Raw genomic sequence first — 12,754 nt, forward strand, 5'->3', positions numbered from 1 at the left:
TAACACACTTTATTTCTCTTTGAGTAATGTTGCTTCAATTTTATTTTCAAGAGTAAATTAATAGAGAAATATAAATTAAAAAAAAAACCATGAATGGATACTTGAGGCCTATGCGAACCCTCTTATAAATCCATTTCATTAAAAAAAAAATTTTTTTTAACATTACATCTATTTTCAATTTTTATTAGAGAAAGAGGTTCTTGGAGAATGAGAAAGAAATGATTGTGTAAAAATAGAATGAAAGCTGGGTGAGCGACTTTTCGGAGGAATAGGTCTGTGGTGGGAAATAATATTTGACGAGTCAACGGAATTATTATAAGATTGACTTGAAAAGTTGACTAAAATTAATTTTTTTAATTATAAAAAACTAAAACAATATAAAAAAGGAAATAAGGAAAAACAAATGACGGTAGATTAAAACACATTGAATTTTAAAAAAAAATTGTTCAAAACACATATATTTAAAACAATGGTTAAGATGTATTTACTAAAAAAAAACATATATAGTGTAACACAACATTTAGATTAACAATTTTATTAAACACAACTAACTCGTGCCTTACATGGGTAATTCCACTTGGACAACATAATTAATTTAAAACGCTATAATTAAACACAATTTCCACTACAAGACTTTAGACATTAAACTTAAAAGCTAATAAAACAGCATATAACAAAAGTCACCCGTGCCTCGCACGGGTAATTCAACTAGTATATGGTCTATTAGGAGGACATAAATCTTGCTGTATAGCCTTGAGATGGTCATCGAAACTGGGGGTTGTATCATAAACTTTGGTACTGGTCGTCTAGCTAATTAAGTTGGGTGTGTATTTTATCTTCTCTTGTCTTCCATGTTGATATCTACTTTAGCTATTTTTTCTGGAAGTTTTGTCATTTTTCCTTTTATATTGGGTTGACGTACTCTTTGTACGGTTGAAGTACTCTTTGTAATTCTATTCAATGAATCTTTAGTTTATCAATAAAAAAGTTACAGAAGATTCGTTTGATGGCTGTGAAATATTAAGTCGCACGCTTGTGACTTGTTGAGTTTTGAATCATTTGTACCTCGTTTTCTTTTTCATCTTAGCAATATCGATTTTTTCTACATATCTCTCCGCATTTCTAATCACATCACCTTTCATATCTCTCTTATATCTATATCTCTTTTATTTGGTTGTGAGTGGAATGGTTATGGATGAATTATTGTTCAATAGAAAATCTCAGGGACATGACTTGGTAGTTCAATTTTTTACCATGATCCTGAGAAGTCAAGGTCTTTTGCTGGGGTTGTTCACGAAGTAAACTCGGTACATGAACGTGTCTAGATTGAAGGGGTCATTTCTCTACTGACTTTTATATATAGATTTTGTGTAAATCACTCAAGATTTACCATAGGCAAAACTACCATAGTTTAGATGATCCAATAATATTGTGATATGTGTCTTAGAAAATTTTAACTCATGATACATGTTAAAATATTGGCTTATTAGCATTTTTGTCCCCAGGATTGAAAAATGTGCAAACAAGGTCCCTAAACTTTAAAAATAGCATATTGTCTCCCCGATGTTACCTTCCGTCAACACTTTTGATCACTCATCAGTTTTCCATAAAAAACTAATGTTTTTATCTAACGTGGTTTTTTTTGAAATGATGTGGACACCCATTTCGAGAGAGAATGGACCTAAGAAGTGCATGTGATAGAGGATCGCTAGATCTAGACACAAGCAGGTTGGTTTTCTAGGGTTGAAGGTGTTACTTCCTCTTCCTCTTTAGTGGATCTGGGTTTATGGGCGTTGCTTTCTTTTCACTATGAATGATACCCTGATCTTACCTTGCCTGCAAATTGCGTGACTTTTGTTGAAATAATGCCACAAGATATATAGTCGAGGTCTTCCTTATTTATAACTAATGGTGATGGAGAGCATCGTGCTATTACTTCAATGAGAAGAACGAGAATCATGGAATTACATAAGAAGGAGAAGTGATGATCATGTAACTTTGATCATGGCGTTATGTCACATTAATACGGGTAGCACAAAATCGTGAGACCTGATCAAGAGAGGAAAGGGATGTATCAAAACGCTTTTCTCTGCAAGAGACTGACTAACGCCTTTAAGCAGCTTGTCAGTTGGCAGTAGTTTCAACGTGGGACACTGGATTAGTCGACTCAATGCTCTAATGATCCACAACCCCCAAGGCTGGTAGGCAAGAAGCCTTGACAACAAATCGTTATTATGAGTAGAGAGGACAACTAGAGCCGGGTAAAATGCAAGGCAAGTGAGACAAGTTCCTTAGGCTCTAAAAATAGAAATAATACATATATAGGCAATATATACTATTAAGATTTAAGAGATATAATTGAATAATGAAAATTCAAGTCATATAAATTGCAACGTGTGAACTGAGAAGTGCAACGTGAAAAGTGCAATTTTGACGGTTATTAGTACTAAGAGAAGTTGTTAACAATCCCATAGAAGTGTTGAATTATATTACAACTTTAGATTATTTTCCAAATATACATATATATATATATATATATATATATATGGGGAATGCTAACTTACTCCCACTTATCTTTTAGAAGGAGTAAGTTAGCAACCAACACCTTTTTAATTGAACAAAAAACCCAACACTTTTTATTAAAGCCAACTTAAACTGGAGGGTGGTTATGTAATTTCGGTTTTAGTTTTTAGTTAAAAAAACTGAATTTCTCTCTCCTTTGATTTCCGTTCAACTCTCTCCCCTTTTCTCTCTCTTCTTCCCCCAACTTCTTCTTCCTCCATCAGACATCACTCACAATTTTTTTTTCTCATTCTTCTCTTTTTTTGAAAACGCTAGTATGCTATGCTTATCAAGTACCAGGGTTGGAAAGTTAATGTGGGTGGGCGGGGTAAAAATTTCTATTATGATCATTACATGCATAACGTAGTTTGGTGTCATCTGATGATCTGAGTAGTTTCCCATTCTCATGTGATTTTACAATATCTAAGGCACCATTTTCATGACTGGATACTGTGGCCAATTGCAAATTTTTTTGTCATATGATATTATGATAATGGTGGGGAGGGAATGAAAAAGAGAAGTGATGATGGAGGAAGAGGGGAACGATTCACTCTATTGAATACAGAGAAGGGTTAGGGATTAGGAGAGAGATTGTGCTTTTTTTTTCAGATTTAAAAAAATTAAAATGCAAATTACTTAAATACCCAAACAAGTTGTGTTCGTTTGAAAATAAAAGAATGGTTTTTTAGTCCAATTAAAAAGGTGTTGGTTGCTAACTTACTCCTTCTAAAAAACAAGTGGGAGTAAGTTAGCATTCCCTTTTATATATATATATATATATTATAAAAAAAAAATTTACAATCTCTGGAACGATTGCTACTGCTAAAATAAGTTTTTAAGGTAAAAAATATTACAAGAAAGCTTGATCTAGTTACTTGGTCGGCCATCACACTAATGCTCATCATGTTCATTTCAAACAAGTGGGAGTAAGTTAGCATTCCCTTATTTATATATATATATATATATATATATATATATTATAAAAAAAAATTACAATCTCTGTAACGATTGCTACTGCTAAAATAAGTTTTTAAGGTAAAAAATATTACAAGAAAGCTTGATCTAGTTACTTGGTCGGCCATCACACTAATGCTCATCATGTTCATTTCAAAAATCTTATGGCAATACAACATCATATTTTTGTTAAAAAAATCATATTTGACAATAATTAGTGCTTGAATAAAAGTATTGAGCAGTGTTTGGTTTATAAACTAATTCCACCTCGACATTAAGGAATCTATATATATATATGAAAAGAAGGTTTTCTTCTAGAAAACCAATGACACATGACACCCTCTAAGTCATTTATTTTCCCTCCAAGAAAAAAAAAATCCTATCTACTTTTTTGTACTATAATGAGTCATAACTCACCTTAATTATTGTGGTCTAATTTAATTACAATTTTAAATTTCAATTTTCTTTTATATCATACTTTTTAAACTATTGCAAAAAAATGCCTAACACTTATTGAATTAAATACTCCGGAAAAAAAATTTGTACATAATAAATGGATTTTGTTATTATGTCAAAAGAGATATTAACAAAAAAAATATTGAAATCCAGATTTTTTTTATACAGAATTACTACAACAATGCTTTTAAAATAATAATTACATAATGTTTTAAAATCCATAATATATAGAAATAGGAATTGTTCAGGGTCCCTATTCCAGGTGGCATTTCAACACGTACTCTTCATCACAATCCACGTGGCATCTTTTCAGAGAATTTTCCATTTTCTCTTTTCTTTTTTCTTTTTTTTTTCTTTTTCTCTCAACTTTTCAAGTTTCACGTTTCAGCATTTCTTCACACTGTAATTTCTCTCTCTCAACTCCTTTTGCTGCTAGAGCTGAGCGAGAGCCGAGAGGGGAAATGATTTCACACTATGATCGCTAATTAGTTACCTCTCTCTAGATACATTTTCAGGAAATTCAATCGTTGTTAGTGTTCGTCGTGCTGACTCTCATCAAGGTATCACTGTTCTCTCCGCTTCATCCCGATTTCTTCTTCATTCTGAATTTCTTTGATAGTGCAATAACCATGGTGGTTTAGGGATTTTGCTATATGGGTATTTTCCTGTTAGTCTTGGTATTATCGGTGGAAGGCAAAAAAATGATTTTCTCAAAAGCAAGATGAGGGCTTTGCTGCCCTATCAACAGAAAACATTTTATTTGCCTTCCCCTAATTCAATTGAGTAGGTAATTTTTGGTTCTTTTCTTTAGCTCTATTTGTTAATCAAAATTGGTTTGTTCTTGCAAGGCATGAAGATTGATAGTCATTATTGCAAATTGTTTTCGATGGTGTCACCATCAACTGCTGAAGCTTGATACAGATGGTAATGGCCAATTAACTCTGTCAGGTACCATTTTAACCCGCCAATTTAAAATTTTGTTGCTATACATACGTAGGCAGTATGAATTCAAATCCTGTAAATTTCTCTCCTAAATTTTCAAATTCCAAATTATTTTCCCAAATTGAATTCAAAATTTGAATACAAAAATAAATATCCACTGCACATAAGATCAAAACTGAATCTGTTATTATATGAACGTTGAATCTGACCCACTCAACTTGATTAGTAGCAATTACAAAGTTGTTAAATTTGTTTCCTAATTTTCAAAATTTAATTTAATTCTGTTAAAAAAAGTAATTACTTAACTGATACGTAAACATATTAAGGAAACAAACCTTCAATCACGTTTTTTACCACAATTGATATCTGCACATTTTTTTTTTGGTTACATGATATATGCACATTGCTATATAATTGAGTATATGCTTTTGACTCTATGCTAAAAAGGGGGGAAATAATTTAAGAATCAATTAATACATATATAATGGGTTTTCGAAACCCCTATATGTATTACTCTCTGATAAGCGCATAATTGATGCACTTTACGTGTGTCTTTCTAAGCTTCATTATATACATTTTTGTGCTTAATTGTTATGATTTAGCCATGTTTTGACCATTAGTGTTTATTTGGATTATTCATGGAAAAGAGCTTAATTCTACACTTTTAGTTTCTATGACTGTTTTGCTAGAACAGATTGAATATGGAGCTAACAATATCGAAATAGGGCGAATAATATGTCATTGGAAAGATAACTCGAAGCCCTACAACTTTCTTGTTCAGCACAATTCTAGAATCAGCCTCTAACTTGGTCAAAATTTCCTTGCAAAGTTGTTGTCGCTAATCCTGCGAGTCTGGAACAGTCTGCACTAAAATGATCATATCTTGGGTTACAGACCTCCGAATTAGGATCCGATTGAAGGCCCACGAAGCTGACTTAAAGAGCTACAACTCTCATGTTTACCTCAATTGAATATTCAGACTTCATATGGGACCCGCGAATGCCTGATTGTTCAGCAGCTTACTCCTTTATGTGGGCCCGATTTTGTGAAGATTTAGAAAAGATTTAGATAACAAAGATTGTTACTTGATGAACAAGTTTATTTATTAGTATAAATAAGTGAGTTTAGGCTTTTGTTAGACCTCACCACCTCATCACATCTCACCATCACCTCCTCCACCTTCTCCTAATATCTTTCTCCATCTTTTCTAGTATGAGTTGCTAAACTCCATAGTTAGTCTTAGGATTTTTAATATTCTTGTGTTTGCAAACTTGAGGTTCTGTTCTTAATGCAAATTTCTTCTTTATTAATTCTCTTCATCTCTATTTCTGATCTAGGGTTTGCTTAATTCCGTAGTTTTAGAAATAAGAGTTGATGCATGTTCGCTTAGTTCATGTTAGTTCGTAACTGTTTCTTAATCGCTTAGTTTAGGAAACTGTGAATTGATTTTCGCTTAGTTAATCAACTCTCTCGAATTAGGGAAACAATAAGGAAGAATTAATCTTTTGTAACCAATGAAGGTTTGTTGCACTTGACTGTTATAATTCGAGGACTAACACTTTCTTTTATCTGATTAAATCTCTTTTAAGTTCTGTTTGTTACTTTACAATCAAATCAATCAAACCCCCTTTTTAATTGCTTTGTTTTACTCTATTATCAATTAATACTTCACCGAGTCCTTGTGAGATCGATCCTGGTGTTCAACACATTGTACTGCATTCAAAGCAGAATACTTTGGCACGCACCCGCGACAGTGCGTTCGTCAAATTGGCGCCGTTGCCGAGGACTTCGGTGAATATTAATTGTTTTTAGAGTATTTTTTCCTTTTTCTATTTAATCTATTTTATTTTCGTTTTTATTAAAAAAAAACAAAAAAAATATCAGTGGCTATACGTAGATTTAATTTGATTTTCTAATTACTTATTAGATTATTGGTTGTTTTTCTTTTATATCTTTTATATTTATCTCATATTTTTTATTCCTATCTCATATCTTTTAATTCTCTTTGCTATCCTCTATTATTATATCACTATCTTCTTTCTTTCTCTATCTTTTCTCTCTTTTATTTTATTTTGCTATCTTTTCTATCTTCTTTCCCTTCATTATTCTTTTTCTTATTATTACTAGATTTGTTTTTTTTTTACTAACATTTTTTTTTCTATATTGTTTCACATCACGTTCAAAATTATTAGTATTATTTTTTTTTTCCTTTCTTGTTTTTTTACTAACGTTGTTTTCTTTCCCCTCTTTTTCCTTTTGTTTTCGTAACAGGTTCCTTAACTTTTTTTTTAACGTTTTTTTTTCACTAACATATCTTCTTTTTCTTTTCGTTAGTCTTTTATCATTACTATTATTTCTTGTTTGTAGAGTAACAGAACACAAGTGTTAGGTTGTGGAGTTTTTTTTGCAGTGATGGAAGCTAAACTTGATAAGCTAGAAGCCAGACTCGACAAGCTACTATTTTCTGTTACACAAATGTTGCTCAAGAACCAACAACAACAGTTTGAGTCACCTCAATGTTATCCACAAGAGAATTTTGAAAATATTTGGTGTGACCCACCTTGCTATTATCCACAAGGGCAATTACAGCAGTCTATTTATGCACCACCATGCTACTATCCGCAAGAGGAATTTCAATATCCTTTTTATGATCAACAATGCTACTATACACAAGAGGAATTCCATCAACAAGCAAACCCTGCACCACCATCTAAAGAGTCATCGTTTGAAGAATTGGTGAAGCAGTTCGCGATCCAGAACATGCAATTCCAACAAGAAACTAGATCTTCCATTCAAAGACAAGAGGTCTCTATTCAGAATTTAACCAACCAATTAGGACAGATGGCTACCTCCTTGAACACGCTGCTAGTCGCACGCGCTCACAAATTGCAACATGAAGTTGATGCGGAGATTGATGATGAAATTAATCCTTGTGTTGATACTCATCTTGATGCTAGCACTGATTGTTCTTGTGATGTTAGTAAGCCTGAATTCGATGTTGCTTTTGATACTAGTGTTGATAGTCCAGCATGTTTTGATTTTGCAGATTCTAATGATGAAGTCAACCAACAAGAAATACATCTCCCTCTTCCACATAGAACTTATGAGAGTGAGAAGATGTATCCTGGTGAAGAAGAAAATAAATTGTTGGATGATTTCAAGAAGTGTTTTGCAGGGGATGGAGTTAAGAATATGAATGTAGAACATAGATCTAAATTAGCAATTTTTCCACACAAGCCGCTTTTAATTAATCTAGACATTTTTGAAAAAGTTGTGCTTATTGGAGACTCTGTTGATTGCAAGGAGCCAATTTCCATGGAGGAATACTTTTTGAAACCTCTACCGAAGCCTCCAGACAAAGAGTTGATTGTTGAATGCACTGATTTTTCATTTACTCTTATTTCAGGTGGTACACATGCTCAAACAAAGTTTTTACTCAAACTGAACATTGTCATGAGTCGTGCTGAAAGTGCTACAAAACAATTTGGGTTTGTTAAGATTGTTGCAGATGAGATCCCTCCAAAGCCACCCGACTTGTGGATTGTTGCTGTTGTGCCTCAAGACTATGAGCTTCCCCTTAATTCAAGGCCTCCACCGGACCCAGGTGATAGCATTTTCAGAGCATTACCAGGTTTCATGCCTCGCCAGTTCCCTTGATCCCTGGTTTTTCCTAACCTTGATCTTTTATTATACTTGTCTAATTTATTTGATGATTTGTGCCTGACATTGTGGACAATGTGTGATTTAAGTGTGGGGGTGAGAATATTATTTAGGAGTAGTAGAACCTCAGTTAGGATAGTTTACAATTTTATTTTAATTTATTTGCTTTGTTTTTTTATTCTTTTCAATAAAATAGTTCACACTTTTCATTGATTTTTAGAGATGTTGAGTTTGTGAGCAATATAACCATTTTTGCTTGTTAAGTTTCATGTCTCTTTTGGATGAAGTTGCTTGCATTTTGAGTTCATCATGATTTGCATTGAGAACTGATTTGTTGGATTCATTGTGTTATATGCTTGCCATGTGAGACTACCTTGTGAGATTTTGGACCAAACACTTGAATGGTAATGTCTTTGCCATGATTCTCTTCTTTCTTGTGTGATTTCCTCATGTTTATATGCATTGCAGAACTTGACTTGATTCTGACTAAAATTGTTGTTTATGTGTATACACTGAAGTGATAAGACATTCTTTTTCAATAACCAACTGGCCTAAAAAGCTGACCTTGCATGTTTTAACCTTTGTTTTAGCCCATTTGAGACTAATGTCTCCATTCTTTTGTAGCTCATTACAAGCCTAAGTGAAAAACAATGATGATACCTTACCTTAGGAAATGTAAGAGCTTTGGAATTGACTTGGGAATGAGTATTCAACAAGTGAGGGGGTGATTTATTTGAATGCATGGTCTAAGTTGCTCAAAAGAGGTGCCTTCCTTGAGGATAAATTGTAAGCAAGCAAAAAAAAAGTTGAAAGAAAAAAAAAGAAAAATATCCAAATGTCAAAAAAGAAAAAGAAAGAAAAATAAGAGAAGTTAAAGAGTGAAGGAAGATACTCATAAAGAAAAAGAAAAGGAAGTGGAAGTTGAAAAAATGAAGTTGTAAAAGGAAGAATGTGTTAATACTTGGGGTTGTGAGTAAGTTTAATTTGATTTTTCCCCATTGCTTTTATTTTTCCTAAGGTTTTAACTCTGAATATCTTTCATAAATCCTTCCTTGACCTTAGCCTCATTACAACCTTCAAAAGTCCTTTGATCTTTGTATGCATTTGTTCAATTTAATTGGTGTGTTAGATACTTGTCAAGCCTATGATAGATGCATGTTTTCATGAGATGATGAGAGTTGCTTAAGCATGATTAAACACAAGCCCAAACACTTGAGAGTAGAGAGTATAACACTTGCATCCAACTTCGATGTTCAAATTGCAATTCTTGTTGGCTTGGAATGTAGGTGATGGAGTTTTTTTGTTTGTCTAATCTCTGTGAAAATTAAAGTGGTTGTTTTCTTGCTCATAAATCTTAATTTCTACTTCTCAAAGATAAGTGTGAGCTGAGTTTTTAGGTTTTAGGAAGTACTTGTTATGATAATTGATTTTCTGAATCATATTTAAAGTTAAGTTTTGCCCAGGAGTGCAAAAGGTTACGTGTGGGGGTATTTGATAAGCACATAATTGATGCACTTTACGTGTGTCTTTCTAAGCTTCATTATATACATTTTTGTGCTTAATTGTTATGACTTAGCCATGTTTTGACCATTAGTGTTTATTTGGATTATTCATGGAAAAGAGCTTAATTCTACACTTTTAGTTTCTATGACTGTTTTGCTAGAACAGATTGAATATGGAGCTAACAATATCGAAATAAGGCGAATAATATGTCATTGGAAAGATAACTCGAAGCCCTACAACTTTCTTGTTCAGCATAATTCTAGAATCAGCCTCTAACTTGGTCAGAGTTTCCTTGCAAAGTTGTTGTCGCTAATCCTGCGAGTCTGGAACAGTCTGCACTAAAATGATCATATCTTGGGTTACAGAACTCCGAATTAGGATCCGATTGAAGGCCCGCGAAGCTGACTTAAAGAGCTACAACTCTCATGTTTACCTCAATTGAATATTCAGACTTCTTATGGGACCCGCGAATGCCTGATTGTTCAGCAGCTTACTCCTTTATGTGGGCCCAATTTTGTGAAGATTTAGAAAAGATTTAGATAACAAAGATTGTTACTTGATGAACAAGTTTATTTATTAGTATAAATAAGTGAGTTTAGGCTTTTGTTAGACCTCACCACCTCACCACATCTCACCATCACCTCCTCCACCTTCTCCTAATATCTTTCTCCATCTTTTCTAGTATGAGTTGCTAAACTCCATAGTTAGTCTTAGGATTTTTAATATTCTTGTGTTTGCAAACTTGAGGTTCTGTTCTTAATGCAAATTTCTTCTTTATTAATTCTCTTCATCTCTATTTCTGATCTAGGGTTTGCTTAATTCCGTAGTTTTAGAAATAAGAGTTGATGCATGTTCGCTTAGTTCATGTTAGTTCGTAACTGTTTCTTAATCGCTTAGTTTAGGAAACTGTGAATTGATTTTCGCTTAGTTAATCAACTCTCTCGAATTAGGGAAACAATAAGGAAGAATTAATCTTTTGTAACCAATGAAGGTTTGTTGCACTTGACTGTTATAATCCGAGGACTAACACTTTCTTTTATCTGATTAAATCTCTTTTAAGTTCTGTTTGTTACTTTACAATCAAATCAATCAAACCCCCTTTTTAATTGCTTTTTTTTACTCTATTATCAATTAATACTTCACCGAGTCCTTGTGAGATCGATCCTGGTGTTCAACACCTTGTACTGCATTCAAAGCAGAATACTTTGGCACGACGCACCCGCGACAGTGCGTTCGTCACTCTCACCATTCATTCTCCACATATTGTATATAGTTTCAACTTCCTTTGATTAGGCCTCTAGGTAATTTATCCTAATAATTGTTTTTAAGTATGAGTTGTTAAAGTGAATCACTACAGATTATTTTTCTAAGATAGAAACTATCTTTATTCTCATAGTTGATCATATCAGGTTGCGATCCTTGGTAGGATTCTAGGACCGGAGGGGTTGTTTTAGGTTCATCTACAGGTTATGCTTTCCCTGTTAACCTTCTTACCTATTTCGTTATTTTTAGATTTTGCAATCCTTTTCGTCTCACTTAATTTCCGCAATGGTTTTTCTTCATATTATTGCTTCTGTATTAGAAATGCTTCTTTCATTAACAGGTTCATACTTCATACTTTCCCAGTTTACCTTCTAACCCATTTTGTTATTTTAGTTTTTGCAATCCTTTTCATCTTAGTTCATATAATTGTTTCTCTTAGTATTATAGTAATGCTTCTTTCAGTAGCCCATATGAAAAATTGAAAGTGTTCATGAGATTGATTTTTGAGTTCTGATCATTTTGAAATAGTTCTCTGAATTATTATGTGTAAAATGTGTTCTTATGCTCATCTTTAAGTGAACTTTTCACTGAGATGGTGTTTTATCTCTTTTTTGACATTGATTCTTTTGTTTGTTTTTAGTTCTAAATCGATATGTATTGTGTGCCTGCCAATGTTTATCTTTTTGTCCATGACTTCCCAACATTTGTTTAGAAATTTGATAGACTGTCATGGGCGGAAAGTGATTATTGAAGGTTTAATTATTGATTCTTTGCCCCTTTTTTTAAGCTTATGCTTCATCTGAAACCAGTTTAGGATACTGTGTTTTACAAAATGTGCTGGTAGAAGATCTTATCTCCCTTGATTTCAAAACATAGCCCACATAGGTGACTGAAGCAGTTAAAAACATAGCCCACATTGAGATGAAGGAGATTGTGAATGTAAATCTTAAAGTCAAACAAAAAAAGGAGAGATTGACAAGGTGATTTTTTTTATATACTTAGCAATGCCTGAATAACTGAATAACAAAGAGGTTCAAAAAAGTTAGAACTCAACTCGGTGTTAGGTACACATTAATGGAAATGTGTATGCCTTTTCTTCTTCCTCAAATGAACTGATGCATTTATAGCTGAGACAAAACCAAGGATTTAGTAGAAGCTCCATGTGTTGCTTATTTTGTTGCCAAAACCAAGGATTTAGATAAGTGAGTAACTTTAAAAAAAGGACTCTCCAAAAATTGGACACACATTTGTATCAAATAATGAAAATATTTTAGTTTCTGTTGTACCTTTAGATGTTATTTTATATGTTAGACGTTTAGTACCTTCATATGCTAATTTATATGTTATTCAGATACACCTATTAATCTCCTCTCTTTTTCACTATATTGATGCGGAAGCAATTAAGTAAGAATTT

This window comes from Lotus japonicus, chromosome 6 (assembly GCF_012489685.1).
Source record: "Lotus japonicus ecotype B-129 chromosome 6, LjGifu_v1.2".
NCBI lineage: Eukaryota > Viridiplantae > Streptophyta > Magnoliopsida > Fabales > Fabaceae > Lotus > Lotus japonicus.